Here is an 18,814-nt window from a genome sequence, read left to right on the forward strand (position 1 = left end):
TAATTTACGTTGCTGGCGTGGAGATCTACTCACGAATCACGTGATCAAATCTCCCATAAACAAACAAATAAACGCGAAGCTGAGTTAAGGAAAAAACGTGTTTATGTGTATTTTAGCATGCCCAGCGTACCAACCGTGTCACCGTTAACAATGTGTTACCGTGTCCGTTCTCCTTTTTAGTCCGTTGCTACACATAAAAAACGTGTTTTTTTAAAAGTTTTTTTTAAGTATTTTATTTTCTCCTTTTTAGTCCGTTGCTACACATGAAAAACGTGGTTTTTAAAAAAAGTGTTTATAAATACACGGACTAAAAATCTTGAGCGACCAGGATTCGAACCTGGGTTGTCGCGGCCACAACGCGAAGTACTAACCACTATACGATCACGGCCAGCGCGCTCACATCGATTGGGGCCGAAGTAACTGTGTCATTAGGCCTCCAGTCTTGTCGGTATCTTTAGAAATCATGTCCTCAATTTTATGGTCCTTGGGGCGTAATTAAATTAAGCTAATCACGGTCACTAATTGCTAGTTTTTATGTTTGCATCTGAAATTGTTAGGCGAAAGTAGCATGCATGCCAAATTTCAGGTCTCTAGAGCAATCAGAAGTGGGCTAATTTTCGATGTCAATTTTAACAACAAACATCCAAACAACCAAACAAACAAACGCGAAGCTGAGTTAAGAATAAAAATACTTAAAAAAAACTTTAAAAAACCACGTTTTTCTTGTGGACTAAAAAGTAGAAAATAACTATTTACATACATTTGATGACAAAAAACGTGGGTACGTTCACCATTAAATTTCCCGACCCATCTGCCCGACCCACGTTTTTTGTCATCAAATGTATGTAAATAGTTATTTTCTACTTTTTAGTCCACAAGAAAAACGTGGTTTTTTAAAAAGTTTTTTTTAAGTATTTTATTTTCTCCTTTTTAGTCCGTTGCTACACATGAAAAACGTGGTTTTTAAAAAGTTTTTTATATAGTTTATTTTCTACTTTATCTAATCACTTGATTAAGTATGACTTGACTAAGTGTTTTTAAATACACGGACTAAAAAAATCTTGAGCGACCGATACGCTTTAAACAGAGAAAGGGTGTAATTTACGTTGCTGGCCTGGAGATCTACTCACGAATCACGTGATCAAATCTCCCATAAACAAACAAATAAACGCGAAGCTGAGTTAAGGAAAAACGTGTTTATGTGTATTTTAGCATGCCCAGCGTACCAACCGTGTCACCGTTAACAATGTGTTACCGTGTCCGTTCTCCTTTTTAGTCCGTTGCTACACATAAAAAACGTGGTTTTTTAAAAAGTTTTTTTTAAGTATTTTATTTTCTCCTTTTTAGTCCGTTGCTACACATGAAAAACGTGGTTTTTAAAAAAGTGTTTATAAATACACGGACTAAAAATCTTGAGCGACCAGGATTCGAACCTGATTTATCGCGGCCACAACGCGAAGTACTAACCACTATACGATCACGGCCAGCGCGCTCACATCGATTGGGGCCGAAGTAACTGTGTCAACAGGCCTCCAGTCTTGTCGGTATCTTTAGAAATCATGTCCTCAATTTTATGGTCCTTGGGGCGTAATTAAATTAAGCTAATTACGGTCACTAATTGCTAGTTTTTATGATTGCATCTGAAATTGTTAGGCGAAAGTAGCATGCATGCCAAATTTCAGGTCTCTAGAGCAATCAGAAGTGGGCTAATTTTCGATGTCAATTTTAACAACAAACATCCAAACAAACAAACAAACAAACGCGAAGCTGAGTTAAGAAAAACGTGTTAAAAACGTGTTAAAATGGGATGTCTATCTCAATGTCTTGTTCATTGATCACTTTGCTTTACTGAGTTTTAAATTCTGTACTTTTTATTGTAGTCAATCATTACCGTGTACAAAGGTTACTTCATTCAACTGTTCTGTTACTAATCATGTCTATATTAAATTGACCATCATAGCTTGAGATATTTTAATTAAAGCTAAACTTGGCCGTGTCGGCCATGCTTGTCTAGCAGTTTCTGGGTAAAACAAAATAAAGCGGGAGTGATCTCCTTCCAACTTTCAAAATCAAGCGGGAGTGATCTACGTTTGAACGGTAACTTTTTCATAATCTCTATTTAGATATGTTTGCAAGATTTGTAATACATCCGTTAAATTCAGTTAAAGTAGGATGGTGTAAAAATGTCAAAATGTTATTACATGTGTGTGCACAATTACAATACTTTATCGATGCTCTATATACGAGGAGGTACAATGCTACTTGCATTACCATCCACCTACTGGATTTTACATTAAATGGAGAACGAAGGAGAGTTCTAGAATAATTTACATAAGAAGAAAACAAGGTTTGTCGTTGAACCATGTAACAGAAACGTTTTAAACAAGGCTTAAATAAATCATGATATTAAAATATGCTTAATAAAATAATTGTTTGCAAACTTCAAGAGCAGCTACATGCCACATAAGGACAGATAATTTTCATTTACATTTATTCCCTTGGTTTCTTTTTTTTTTTTTTTTTTTTTTGGTAAATCTTTATTGTCACTTTGAAACAAGTACATCAGTAGAAACATATAATACATAATTTGTACAATGTGGCGTGTATATATAATTATATGGAAAAGAAGACATAAGTAAATATGTTTAGCAAACAAGGTTTAACTTAATACATATAATAACTTAGAAAAATTCAAATGCTAAATTTAACTTTGATTATAGAGTGACGTAAGGTCATGGCGAAAAGGGGTGGTGGGGAGGGGGAGGATAGTTGCGTTGCTTGGAATGTTTGGCTGGGTGAAGTATTGTGTCATTTGTGTTGATTTAACTACCAAGGGGGGGGGGGGGGGGGGGGGGGGGCAAGGGATATAACCTCTACTAGTGTACAATTTGTGTATTTTATTTGTTGTTTCCCTTTGACCAGTCTTCTATCAGTCGCCGCATGGTTACTAAGGTCATGTCCTCTGTAAGTCTTTAGTACATGTCGGTCGTTGTCGCTCACCTTCCCATGGGTTGTCTGGCCTGTTGTTTAACTTTCCACACGTCCACTGTGCTGTGTCCTTCGTTCGTCCTTCCTTACCGTGTCGTCATCGTCGTCTCCTAACTTGGGGTGCTGTATTTGTTAGGCTTCATGCTGTCTTCAGTTCCATAGTTTTAGGGTGGGGGAAAGGTGAGGGGTTGTTGGGGTTAAAAAGTGTGTATATGTATGTGGGTGGGTGGGGGGAGGGGTTAATAGGTATTAATTATACCGGCTTCCCCACATTTTAGTGAAGTTTTACGAGCTGAGCATTTTTTTCGAAATAAGGTGTAACAAGGTTATAAACATTATTTTTTCTTCCTGGGGGGGGGGGGGGGGATACTTGAAATTTTCGGGCGTGCGGTAGACTTTCTTCGGCGGGGCTTTCCCCCCCCCCCCCCCCCCCCCCCCGAAGAGATGCCTGTAAGATTCTCTGGTTATAAATAAATAAAGAGCATTTATGTGGTATACGACATATTTCCAACAAATTTGGTTCAATACAGAAGTTGGATAAAAAAAAAGAATTGTTTAAAATAGCGTGAAACAAGGATCACCAAACATATATTAACAGAGCATTTTTCAAATACATGTACGAAATGGGTGTGAGCTAATACAAATAAAATTTTGATGAGATTACTCTGAATTTTTTTTTTTAAATGTAAAAACATGACAATTCAATGCATTTTCAAAATAGGTTTAGCTGGGAAAAAAAAGCACATGAGTTCTCATCTCCCCCCTCCCCTTCCCGACCCTCACTTTTGATAAGTTATTTCAGCACACAGATCACTGGTCATGTGACTTATCTTCCAATAATATCATTGGCTTGACCAACTCGTCTACACATAACGATCTGTCCAAGGCTTCTATTATTCATGGTAATAAATAATGCTAATAAAATAAAAGTTTGCAAACTTCTAGTGCGGCTAAATCTCACTTAGGAACAACAGCAGATAATTTTCATTTTCATCTTGTCCCTTGTTTTATTTTTTTTTTTTTTTATTTTTTTTTTTTTTTTTATTTTTTTTTTTACGTCTCAGTGTTGTAGATTTGTCTTTCAGCGCGCCCAGCCAATGAGTGGTGGCAGTAGCTGATTTTTACTACGTTCATCATGCGACATAAGAAGACTGGTGCAGATTTACAATTTCAACTATTCCTGAAACTTTCAGCTTCAAAGATTGTTCTGGGCTTCCTAAAGGAGAAGAGGGGTACAAATAGTTATAACTGAAATGTACAAGAAAACCATGATATATTGTGTACAATAGTTAGTCATTTGCATTCATCCTTTCCATTTGCACCTATTATCTGCAGACAGTCATTTTTTTTTTTTTTTTTTTTTTTTTTTTTACATAATCAAAATTTTAAAATAATTAAACTTCAAAAAAACTTATTAATTAATTGAGTTGGTAATGTACAGAGATGATCGTTAAATCAAATATGTTGAACGTATTTGAATTACATGGACAAATTTATAAGAGGGAAACGGTGGTGGATCAGTGAGGGGGTTGCTACGTTGAGTAAACAAAATTCGTTCACTGGGAAGTTTGTTTGGGGGGGGGGGGTGGTTGGTTGTGGCAGGCCAGGCGCTGGAACTCCGAGTGTTGTTTCGTGAAATAAACGCTGTGGTGTTCTATTTATAGCGTCATGTTGCGTGACATGACTGCTAAAAGGGGGAGATAAACTCTCCCAGTCTCACGATAAGAGTATAAAACTAGTAACATCTTACTTAAACATTCACAGTGAAACATTACCAGTGGGGTGGATTTCCGTGTATGGCAAAGTAAAAGGGTAGTATAGTTACAAAGATTTCAAGTAACAGATTTTTAACTCTTGCTAAGTGGTTGGGGTAAAGAGGTGGGGTTGCAAAGTTTATTTATAAGCAAGGTGACCAATAATTTATTTAAGGAGAGGTTTGAGTAAGGGGAGGGGGGGGGAGTTGGTTGGGTGTGGCGGGCCATGCACTGGGAGCGGTGTTGCGTGACCTAACAGCTGTGGTGTCTTATTTATAGTGTCTGTGTTCGTGTGTTTTCCCTGTCAAGTCGACTGTTAAATATCAAGTCCAAAGTCTGTCTGTTAAACTCTGTCTCGTTGTATTTTGCCCTATTTCTGCAGTTCCAAATTATTTGTCTGTATATTGCTACTGTTCTTATTTTATGTTCCAATATAGTCCGGTCTTGCTGTCTTGGTACTTTGTTTAGCGTTATCCCTATATCAACGTTGAAGGTCTCGTTCTTACTTCTTATTTTGTTTTCTAACGTTTTCTTCATGGTCTGGATGGTTGGGCAGTCTAGGTAGATGTGTGTTTCTGTTTCTGGAGTGTCTTGTTTGCATAGATGACATAGGGATTTTTGTTTGCGTGTCGCTAGTGGTGTGTTGGTCTTGTGTTGGTGTCCGTGTCTCAGTGCTGTTGTGTTGTAAATCAGTCTGTATGTTATTTCCCTTTCTTTAGGTGTTATTGTTTTGAAGTGGAGGTTTCTAGCATTACTTTCTCCTCAAATACTCAAACACGTTGTTATTGTCCCTTGATTTCAAGGTATCCTTTTTTTTTTTTTTTTTTTTTTTTTTTTTTTTTTTTTTTTTTTTTTTTTTTTTTGGTAAAGTTACCACAAGTATTTATTTTAATGGCATTAAGTGTTACAAAAAAATCTCAAATTAAGTCTTTAAAAGCAAGCACTGGTGTTAAGTTTAATCTATTAATGTGTTTACACATGCACAATTTTACAATGAAGGTTTCAGCAAAAACTTTAACAAAAAAAGATTGGTTTAAATTTAGTTTCACTTTTATCACCTCAACACATTAATAACAGTTGAATATAAATAAAAATGTTAATTAAGTACAAGTGCTGGAATGATTATACTCTTTGATACAGTAATACAATGTGTACAGTAATACAATGTGTACAAGTTTTATTTACAATAAAATAATCAGAAACAAATAAACTGATTAAAATGGAATGGGGTAGCCAAGTAAACAAATCCACCAAAACTGGTTAAATCCAGATACTTAGTTGGGACTTTGAACACATCCTTGCAATTTTCTAATTGTGACATAGATTTAGTTCACAAAGTAGTTCATTCACGTACCTGTTCAAAACAGACAGACAGTAGAGCAGAGGAAGTAGAGCTCACTTGTTTGTGTAATCTTAGCATAGTCTGGAACTCTCAGACCCCAGGGAAGTGCTACAGATTCCAGCTCCAGGAACCCAACTCAGAGGTGTCCCCATGTGCTCTACTTCTCCAGTGTCAGTTCATGGGATCTTCTAACACTGACATAGCTTCAGTTAAACTGAACACCACATAGGTATGTACACATTCTACTTCCTATGAAGACATGCCCTGCATGGGTTTCAAGGTATCCAAAATTTCAAAATGTTCATGCTACCGAAGATGTAAAATTAAGCGTTAACTTGTCGATTTAAAAATTTCAGCCGACAATAATCTAATGCTTTTCTATATATTTTAGAGCAAATTAATATTCAGAAAATCCAAAATATATCAAGAATAGACACAATATTACGGATTAGCATATTAATTGCAGGATTAAAATAATATATAAAACAATCATTTTAATTTATTTTGTATTATTACTTTTTTTTGTGTGCAAAAATTAAAGACTATTTGTTGCCTCCCCTAGTTATTCTGAGTTTTGATATGGGATACAACTAATACACATGAAATATATGTAAATCAATTCCATTTTCAACAGTCAGCCATCGGTACCAGTTACACGTAAATTACCTGTGTATTTTAATGATATTTGAGAAAAAATATTTTATTAAATAGTCATTGGCTAGGTCGGGTGTCACCCGGTGCGGAACTTTTTGGTGTCACCTCCCCATTAGAACAATTAAAAAAAAAAGATAATTCCTTGCCTTCATTACTAGTGCAGTATCAACCTCTGAATAAACGATGAAGACGTCGATTTTGGTTTGAACTTTTAAAATCTTTTGTGCTGAGAAAAAAACAATGCTACTAGATAGTGTTCAACAAATAACTCATAACTATACATAACTTCTACTTAGTTTGAACACTCTTTTTTTAGCGGTAGGGAGCTAGATTGCTAACCCGAGAGTCTCGAGTTCGAATCCCAGTTCAAATAAGTGGAACGTCATGAGACGACCCAGCTCTGATAAGTACCTAACTCGTGTTAGGGAAACAAAGCTGACCACATTAGAAACACTTTACTAATATCTTGGTTACTGCTTGCCGTGACTAGCTACTGCAACATTATAATACTTTGCTCTGTCCGTGACTTAGTTCACGTGACATTTGAATCAGATACTCACTGATTACTATTTTACTTTACAATATTCCCGGTAGAGAAGTAATTCGGACCCTTCTACCGCATATTGAATTCCATTATTTGAATATTTTATCAGTATTACGGTATTATTATTTTGACCCTTGACATTAGGGCTAATAACCCTTTTTACCGTTGACATCATCGTGTAAGATAGATTAGCGTCCCCATAAGTAATGTGATGTCTATATTAATATATTGTTCATTGATCACTTTGTTTTACTGAGTTTTAAATGCCGTGTTTCACACTGTAGTCAATCATTTACCGCGTACAAATGTTACTTCAACTGTTCTGTTACTAATGATGTCTATATTAAATTGACCATTATAGCTTGACATTTTTAATTAAAGCTAAACTTGACCGTGTCGGCCATGCTGGTCTAGCAGTTTCTGGGGCAAAACAAAATAAAGTGGGAGTGATCTCCTTTAAACTTTCTCGTATATTCTTAAGTAACAATAAAGTTTCGGATAACAAAACCCTCGTTTGTTATGCTTCAATTCGAGTATGATATTAAATTATCAGAAATTAACAAATATGATGCTGGAAATTGTTCCAAACTTTAGAGAAAACTACATAATTGATATAATACTTATACATGAACTGTTGTCAAGCTAACAATAACGGACAGGATTACAAAACTACGTTTTTTATGTGTGCTCCGGGTGGTTGTAAAATGTCCAGATTTGTCCAGATCTCGATTTAGATATTTTTTGCTAGATTGTAATACATCCTTTATACTGCGTATACGTTAAAGTAGAGAGGTGTAAAACGGTACAAACTGTCAAAATTGTATTACATTAGTGTGCACAATTACAATATTTCTTTATACTCTGTGTACGAGAAGGTACAATACTACTTGCATTAGCACACACCTAGTTTATTCTTCATTAAATGGAGAACGGGGTAAAGTACTAGAATAATTTACTTAAGAAGCAAACAAGGTTGGCTCTTGAACATAAACGTTTAAACAAGGTTTAAATAAATCATGGTATCAAATTATGCAAGTGAAATAATTGTTTGCAAACATCGAGTGCAGCTACATGTCACATACGAACAACAACATATAATTTACATTTTGACCTTGTCCCTTGATTTTAAGGGATCCAAAATTTTATGATGTCATAGTTTACTATGTGTCAATGAAGCGGTGGTTTCCCATCTGGACAAATGCAGCCGGTCATTGAGCTAATGCTTTTCTACATATTATAGAGCAAATTAATTATAAAAATTCCAAAAAACTATCAAGATTGGACAAAAATCTAGTTAAGAAAATAATAGTAGCGGCGTTAACTATAATAAATAAAACAATCATTTTAGAATGCATTGTATTATTACTGTTGTTCTCTCACACAAATGTTATTATGTGTGTTGCTTCCCCTGTTTTTTATAAATTTAAATATGGGAAACAACAAACATAAAGAAATATTCTCTTATTGTCTCTATTCCGTTCAGGGTTGTTCCGCGATGTATCTAACGTCAACTTATTTTATGCCGCCATGAAAACTAAAATGGAGAATTCTACACATGTCATAGATGTGTCTAGCATTTAGGGCACATTATTCCTCTATCTTACAGTAACAAGATTGCCATATTGTCTTCTTGTTTGCCGATAATGATGTGGATGAGGTATGGCGTCTATGCCACAGAGTGCTTGGGTTTCACGATACTGATGTTGGAGTTTTCATTCGTTGATTTTAAAACGTTTCGGTCTGTGGCCATCACGGGTGGAACTACAAGGCCGCCAGACCCCGCAATGCGGGGGGACGGGGGGGGGTGAGGGGACAACGACGACGGGTGAGGGTCTGACATTTTGTAAGTCGTTAAAAACGTGACGTCATTTGTGGATGGCCACACCCTATATCAGAAGGTTATCCGACGCGTGAGCTGGCCACATACAGTTGTACATGTGAAAAACAAGTTTCTGTCTTTTATGCATTACTGCATCATTTACCCAATCGCCATGAAAAGTTGGGAAGCTGTTGAGTTCAGCCCCGCAAAGATTTCTGTCATAGGCCTAACATTTTTTTTTTACATATTGGAGTGATTTAGCGCCACTAGATCTTGCATAAGCGGATGGGGTTACTATTTGAATCTACCGGCGGCACTTGATAATTTCGGGGGCGGACTAAGAGATGACTGGAAGAAACACTGTGTTGCATCCATCACCCGTGTATTAATGTAACCGGTAGCTCACAAGAGCCCCGTGACTCTCCTGACACCTGGGACAATTTTCTTGACTGGGAGGGGGGGGGGCGTATTTACGATTTATGTGGACGGACACAGGTTAAAATATGTATATCTTATAGTAATTATGCACTTTCTATTTGTTCCGGGGGACCAGGTAGGGGTGTTTCGGGGTTTAGGGTGAGGTGCCTTAATGAAAATCTGACGGTCCGGCTAATTAACCTAATTTGACCGTCTGGTCTGAAGAGCTAAATGTACCACATAAACTGACCTAATCTAGAGGTGGTGCTGTACCATATGAACTGACCTAATCTGGTGCTGTACCATATGAACTGACCTAATCTACAGTTGGTGCTGTATCATATGAACTGACCTAATCTATAGTTGGTGCTGTACCATATGAACTGACCTAATCTACATTTGGTGCTGTACCATATGAACTGACCTAATCTACAGTCGGTGTTGTACCATATGAACTGACCTAATCTATAGTTGGTGCTGTACCATATGAACTGTCCTAATCTACAGTTGGTGCTGTACCATATGAACTGACCTAATCTACAGTTGGTGCTGTACCATATGAACTGACCTAATCTACAGTTGGTGCTGTACCATATGAACTGACCTAATCTACAGTTGGTGCTGTACCATATGAACTGACCTAATCTACAGTTGGTGCTGTACCATATGAACTGACCTAATCTGGTGCTGTACCATATGAACTGACCTAATCTACAGTTGGGTCTGTACCATATGAACTGACCTAATCTACAGTTGGTGCTGTACCATATGAACTGACCTAATCTACAGTTGGTGCTGTACCATATGAACTGACTTAATCTACAGTTGGTGCTGTACCATATGAATTGACCTAATCTACAGTTGGTGCTGTACCATTTGAACTGACCTAATCTACAGTTGGTGCTGTACCATATGAACTGACCTAATCTGCAGTTGGTGCTGTACCATATGAAGTGACCTAATCTGCAGTTGGTGCTGTACCATATGAACTGACCTAATCTACAGTTGGTGCTGTACCATATGAACTGACCTAATCTACAGTTGGTGCTGTACCAAATGAACTGACCTAATCTACAGTTGGTGCTGTACCATATGAACTGACCTAATCTACAGTTGGTGCTGTACCATATGAACTGACCTAATCTACAGTTGGTGCTGTACCATATGAACTGACCTAATCTACAGTTGGTGCTGTACCATATGAACTGACCTAATCTACAGTTGGTGCTGTACCATATGAACTGACCTAATTTGGTGCTGTACCATATGAACTGACCTAATCTACAGTTGGTGCTGTACCATATGATCTGATCAAAGCTACAGTTGGGGCTGTACCATATGAACTGACATAATCTGGTGCTGTACCATATGAACTGACTTAATCTACAGTTGGGGCTGTACCATATGAACTGACCTAATCTACAGTTGGTGCTGTACCATATGAACTGACCTAATCTGCAGTTGGTGCTGTACCATATGAACCGACCTAATCTACAGTTGGTGCTGTACCATATGAACTGACCTAATCTACAGTTGGTGCTGTACCATATGAACTGACCTAATCTACAGTTGGTGCTGTACCATATGAACTGATCAAAGCTACTGTTGGGGCTGTACCATATGAACTGACCTAATCTACAGTTGGTGCTGTGCCATATGAACTGACCTAATCTACAGTTGGGTCTGTACCATATGAACTGACCTAATCTACAGTTGGTGCTGTACCATATGAACTGACCTAATCTACAGTTGGTGCTGTACCATATGAACTGACCTAATCTACAGTTGGTGCTACACCATATGAACTGACCTAATCTACAGTTGGTGCTGTACCATATGAACTGACCTAAACTACAGTTGGTGCTATACCATATGAACTAACCTAATCTACAGTTGGTGCTGTACCATATGAACTGACCTAATCTACAGTTGGTGCTGTACCATATGAACTGACCTAAACTACAGTTGGTGCTGTACCATATGAACTGACCTAATCTACAGTTGGTGATGTACCATATGAACTGACCTAAACTACAGTTGGTGCTGTACCATATGAACTGACCTAATCTACAGTTGGTGTTGTACCATATGAACTGACCTAATCTACAGTTGGTGTTGTACCATATGAACTGACCTAATCTACAGTTGGTGATGTACCATATGAACTGACCTAATCTACAGTTGGTGCTGTACCATATGAACTGACCTAATCTACAGTTGGTGTTGTACCATATGAACTGACCTAATCTACAGTTGGTGCTGTACCATATGAACTGACCTAATCTACAGTTGGTGCTGTACCATATGAACTGACCTAATCTACAGTTGGTGCTGTACCATATGAACTGACCTAATATACAGTTGGTGCTGTACCATATGAACTGACCTAATCTACAGTTGGTGCTGTACCATATGAACTGACCTAATCTACAGTTGGTGATGTACTATATGAACTGACCTAATCTACAGTTGGTGCTGTACCATATGAACTGACCTAATCTACAGTTAGTGCTGTACCATATGAACTGACCTAATCTACAGTTGGTGCTGTACCATATGAACTGACCTAATCTACAGTTGGTGCTCTCCATGTATTTCTTGGACATACAGATCAGGACAACATCAGAGCTCTCCACCGCCTTGGCCATAGCGTCACTGTATGGTTTGGAGGTAAGTAAAAATGTATGTGCAATGAGTAAAAAAAAAGTACAATTGAATAGCGGAACATGTTTATTTAATAGGCTCATTGAAGTAGTGAAAAAAAGAGTTGCAGAAATAGTTTAATCTATAGTTCAAGGGAAGTATACATGAACATTGAAAAATCTAAGGCGCTTATCGGAAAATTGTGTTTGTATTCAAAGGGAAGAAACTGAAAATAACATGTCAATTGAAATACAGAAAGTAAAAAGATAGGAAAGGAAAGCTGAAAATAGTTGCAGAAACACGTTTAAAAATTCTAATGTAACAAGGGATTTCCTCCAATACAATTAAGTATTACGTGTCAACTGGTTTAGCGCCATATAGGTCGTTGTCTACAAATTGCAGCCTGCTTTTTTTTCTTTTTTTGATTTACTTACATAGCCTATGTCCAACAAACCAAGAACAAACTACAAGTAGAGTTAAGCTATTTCGCTGATCACTGCATATGAAGGGTTACTGTAGTCATCACTATGCCCAGCCGTTTTTACTTTCCATAACGTGAGACAGGCATCCATCAGATCTGTGTGGACTCAGAGATCCGAACTCGAGACGTTCGGGTTAGCAGTTGAAAACTCTTCGATTCGACCTCACCGCCCCTTACTCTTAACTGAAGTAGAATACACATTCAAATTAATGGAATGCACTTACCTTTCTCAGCGTTTCTCTATCACCAGAGTTGTAACTCATCATGATGTGGCCATTTATTACATCTGCACAGGACATTAGTAGAGTTTGTTATATTATAAAACATAGACATCATTTTTTTAAAAAGTAGCTAGCGAGACTCCCTGGAGAGCTACGGAATGTAGGGAGAGGCAAAACGTTTAACGTAAATGTTAATATTTTTTTTTTTAGTTTTCACATCTAATGTATTGTAATGAAGAAAAACTAATTCGTTTAAAATTGATGTGTTTTTTTTTTTATTCCCCATTTAGAATTTTTATAAAATCAAGGGAAATAACTAATATTTGGTTGCAAAAGTTAAAAGTTAACGGTAATAAACAGATATTGTTATTTATTAATTTTATTATTAACAAAAATTATTATTAAAACTATTCTATAGCACAAAGTCAATATTTGTGCTTTGTGTTTAAATTTTTAAAAAAATTGTATATCACAATTAAAAAATTAAAACCTGAGTCATATTAAGAATCTATTTAATAGATAATTGTGGAATGCCACATTAAATTAATTCAGCTGGGTTCTAGTCAACTAGAAACCAATTTTATTTTAAAATCTTTATCACGCTTAAATTTAGACATTTTAAACGTCAAATTCACATCATTTTATGTGTTAAATCTTTTCACGCTTAAAATGAGATATTCATTGTAAGTACTTTCCTTAACGATAATCAGTTACCCATCAACCTCGTGTGGACTCAGGAACGTTCTACTCTATAGGCTAGGAATCCAAACTCACAACTTAGAGTTATAAATCGTGCTCTCTATTTTCCAACCTCTCCGTGAATTTACACATAGTCTTGGCTATGTGGGACTGCCTGGTCGTTCGGTAAAGTGCAAGGTTAATAACTGAAAATTTCGATTCGAATCCTGCAATTCGTTTAATGTCATTGCGTCCGTCATGCTCTAATGATTGTCTGACTTAAGTCGATGAAAAAAGGCGGCAGAGCTTATCCGTTCAAATTCCAACGGTCAAAGTAACAAATAAATAAACTACTTCATATCTCTTATGAGCAGACTGGTTTCAAAAATGAACTTACTCTATTCCTTTATTTTTTGTATGTAATTAAATGATTTTAGATCCAATAATTCAGCACATGATTGTAGCATTGAGAGAGTGATGATGTTTCACATTAAAAAAAAACATACAAAGTAATAAAACAAAAAGTTTTATTCCATTAACATTTTAACAAATGTGTTAATTTTTTTTTATTAACAAAGCAATGACATAAAGTTATATTGCAATACTCTTAGTTTTATCTTTAGCAAAACAAATAAGATAGTGGCAGTCTCCCCTAGTTACATTGCCTCTTAAATGGTAATAGGGCTTGTAAGTCTCGTTCTCTCTCACTTAAAATTCGAAATCTCGTTAGCCAGTTAGAGATACCGGTAGGTCGACATTAATAATTGTATTATTTTAATATTATAACTACGTTTGGGACAAGTTGTTGCGGATTCGAATAAAGAATAACTAACTGGAAGCTGTTTAAAAAAAACAATTTAACGTAAGCTATATTTTTTTCTAGGCTATCCTATATATTGTATTCTATTAAATATTATTGTTTACGATTTAAAATAACTTAACAACAGCGGAAGTAACTTGTCTATTTATTTAAATTATCCGATGTAATAATAATATTCATGTTAAGTTCGAAAAATACTAGCCGGCAAGTACGAAAGCGAGAGGTTGAAGACCTACTTATAAGACGCATTAACTCAAACAATTTATTTTATGGTTATAACAACAACAAAAAAGTAGTTGTATTAACACCAACCTAAGGATATTTTACTATTTTACTGGATTCTACGTGAAGTGGACAATCTAGGGAAATAGTAGAGTAGGTTTACGTAAGAAGCATGCGAGGTTTGCCGCTAAGCCATGTATTTGAAAAACAAAGTTTGAATCGAGAATAAAATAAATCTTTTCATTTCATTTTGATAAAAAAAATATTATTTGCAAACTCAACGGCTAAGTGCAGGGGTCGGCAACCTGCGGCTGGCGAGCCGCGTGCGGCTCTTTTGGTGTCCAGTTGCGGCTCTTCAGCTCCATGCACAAATATTAATAATTATTTTATTTCCAAAACTCATAAAAATATTAGTCTGCAATTCTCAGTAATAAACGATATAACAATAGATATAAACAATAAACATTCACTATTATATTAGACTATTTAGTTACTCCCTATTTTAATGTACTTCTTATTTAATTGTCCATTCAGAATTGAAACATTCACTTTCATAGTGGATATCACAAAGAAACTAAGCCATCTAAGTGTAAAACTGAAAGGAAAATCTAGCCTATGTCTTGCTTGAAGAAGTGGTTTGTTTCGAAAAAAAAAATAATACTTTTTTGTTGAATACATGGTGAGCGGTAAATTAGTTAACTAAGAGAAATCTGGAAAAAAAGATCGTTCTGAAACCAAAGCTATTATTCAATCACTTCAGCATTAATATAAACAAAATGAAGAATGATTTCATTGAGGGATTTGAGCTATTCAAAAAAATGCAAGTACTCTGACTTACATAGTAGATCCTCTCAACACAATCATATATTCAAAGCTATTTATTTTAAATTGTATACATATATATAGGATTATATACATACTACTAAACAAATATACTAGTGACATAAAATGTTAGTGGCTCTTTATAAACCGTGTAATGTTGTAAATTGTCACTTTTGCTCTTTCGTCTCAAGGGGTTGCAGAGCCCTGACTAAATGAGATAAACAATATGATCTTGTCCCTTGATTTCAAGGGATCCAAAATATGAGCGCTCTATGATAGCGGAAGAGACTTAAAACTGTAGTTTCAATTTATAAAATATTTTTCAGGTAATACAGGTAAAGTTTTCTATACATTTTAAAGCAAAATTAATTATTCAGAAATCCCAAAAATTTACCAAAATTGGAGCAACTATTACCCTATAACATATTTTAAACTGTATTAAATATTATAATTTAAAAAATTATTGTCGTTTACATTGTATTATTACTTTAGATCTTATGCACAATTTACTATATTTGTTGCTTCCCCTGCCTATGAGGAATATAAAAATGGGAAACAACTAAAAAATGACATATTCTCTTTCATCTTCTATTCCTCTCAGGGAAATGCCGTGATAAATTGTCCTTCAATTAATTTTACGCCGCAATGATATAAAACGGAGAATTTAAAGTTTGTCATAGATGTGTCTAGTAGTTAGGGCACATTATCCTCTATTGTAAAATAAAAAGATAGCCACATTGTCTTCTTGTTTGTTGATAACGATATGGATGAAGTATGGCGTCTCTGCAACTGAGTGCTAATGTTACACGATAATGATGTAAGAAATTCTATCTATAGATTTTATTAAGACGTTTCGATCTGTGACTGGCTCACAAAGTTCTGAGAGAGGAGCGCCCTCCAACAGCTCCGTGAGTATATTAAAGTACTTCTGCGAGTTTTTTTTTTTTTTTTTTTTAATTTAGTTTTTATTTGCTGATATAATTCACTTAGATATTTGGTAAACTTTTTTTTTTAGTTCTGAGGCCGACAAAAACTGCTATGAGCAATTATTTGTCTTAATTTTTTAACTTAATTAACTGTAACGGTAAACGTGTTAAACCGCCATCTTGCCTTTGTCTATTACCCCAGCAGTTACCTCATTATTAATCAGCACCCTCTTTCGCTTCCACAACCTACGACTTTTCCCCCTCTCGTCTATTCAAATAACATTATCCCAACTTTTCTTTAAAAAAAAAAAAACGCTACTACTCCACATTCTCAATACACGATTACTCGACAACTCAAATAACACTATCCAAATAAAATAAAGATAAAATAAACGTTATCGAAAAAAAAATAGATTACCCAACCATCCACCATTACGCTATCCTCACATACTCAAACACTTTGATCTAGTCCCTTGATTGTAAGTGATCCATAATTTTACTTTTCGCAAACAAATTCTAACATTACAATTGCGGTAGTTTGATATCTTCAATAATTCAGCAGGTCCAGAGGTGTAGCGATGGGGGGTGGGGGGGGGGGGGGAGGAAGGGGCAGCAGGGGGGGACATATGTCCCCGGGCGCCGACCTTAGGGGGCGCCAAAATGGGTTGTAAAAGCAAATTAAAATATCATTTTAGCTGCATTTTTGCAGTTTGAGGGGGGGGGGGGGGGGGAGGGGTGCAAATCGAAAGTTTGAGGGGGGTGGGTGCAAATTGAAAAATATGTCCCCGGGCGCCGGGAAGGGTCGCTACGCCTCTGAGCAGGTCATTGACCTAATGCTTTATTACATATTTTTGAGGTTATCACTTATTCAGAAAATCAAAAATTACCAAGAGGCAAACAAGGTTGACCGATGAACTATCTAAAAGAAACATTTGCCCAAGGCTTAATAAATCATGGTATTAAATTATGTTAATAAAAAAATAGTTTGCATTCTCCGAGTGCTGCTGTATATAAACACCAACAGATAGTATATATATATATATATATATATATATATATATATATATATATATATGTATATATATATATATATATATATATATATATATATATATATATATATATATATTGTTATATAATTTGTTGTGTTTATTCAAAGCTGGAAATTTGTAAGCATAAAATGCACAATGAACACGATTTTAAAAACAATAAGACCAATACTTTAAAATCTGGCGTCGCTCAGTGAACATATTAAGTGTGCGAATAGTATATACATTAGATTTCTCCATGGGTTAATTCCAATTATATATAACATCTGACATTCTGCACGAGTGAGCAAGAATCAAATCTTCCGAGAATTTAAAAATAATTTAAGCTGGTCTGGATGATAAATGATACATGACTTGGTAATTATACTCCAAAATAAAAGTAAAAAATAAAAATGATGACATTGCAACTTGGATGAAAATCTTGTGAGTCCTTGATGCTTTTATCTGAAAATAGTTGAATAAATCACCAACCACGGCCACGATCGTTTCCATTAACAATTTCAACTCCAGCATCTTGAATAAGCCTTTTTGCTTCAGAAATAGCGTTTTTGCTCCCAGATAACTCAACAGAACTTCTACCAAATGAGTCGCCATCACGTGACACCTTTATCCGACAACCACTGTCTGCTTCCATGTCTCGTATTCTGCTTCCACCACGACCGATGATTCTGCCTACTTCAGATGACTCCACATAATTTAATTCAGATTCGCCACCACCATCACCTCCAAAGCCTCTACCACCGCCGCCACCACCACCACGGCTTCCCCATCCATCGCCGCTATCACGTTCTCTTCTGCCCCATCCTCCACCGTCATCTCTTCTGCCATATCCTCCTCAACCACGTCCTCCACGCCCCCCGCCATATCCACCACGTCTACCTCCACCACCATTATAATCACCACCACTAAGGCATTCTTCAATGAGTCTCTTGGCATTTTCAATCTCTTCCGTTGTTCCACTGATTTCAACAGATTTCATTCCATCCTCATCCTCATCTCTGGATATTTTGATTCTGGCATTACTGTCTTGTTCTAGTTCTCTGATTTTACTTCCACCACGACCTATGATCTTTCCCACATTTGACGACTCAACCATCATTGTTGTTGAACTTACGCCGCCACCACGGCCTCCGCCAAAGGATCCGCTAAATGACATTTTGTCTAGATGTCCCTTGTTTTCAGGGGAGTCAAAATTAAGTTTTTATATTATATTCCACTGTCGGAAATGTAGGTTTACCTAATTTTTACTATTCAGCAAGTGCTTGAGCGAAAGGTTTTTCACACCTTTAGGGTTCAAATAATTTTTAAAAAATCCAAGAATTTTCCAAAATAGATACAATAGGCCCTAAAATAATATAAATGATTGTGTTTATTTTGAAGATTAAACAATTGTTTTTGTTTTTATTGTATTACTTTTTTCCTTCTTTATTTAAA

At 36.0% G+C, this 18,814-nt stretch overlaps 1 pseudogene; it reads right to left on the minus strand.

Moving 5' to 3' along the window:
* Positions 1-17,763: 17,763 nt before the first annotated feature.
* LOC131928339 (uncharacterized) lies at positions 17,764-18,536 on the minus strand (annotated as a pseudogene).
* Between the last annotated feature and the right edge of the window lie 278 nt (positions 18,537-18,814).

The sequence above is a fragment of the Physella acuta genome, unplaced genomic scaffold, assembly GCF_028476545.2.
Source record: "Physella acuta isolate Inbredline_101_S28 unplaced genomic scaffold, ASM2847654v3 ptg000090l, whole genome shotgun sequence".
In the NCBI taxonomy this organism is placed as follows: Eukaryota; Metazoa; Mollusca; class Gastropoda; family Physidae; genus Physella; species Physella acuta.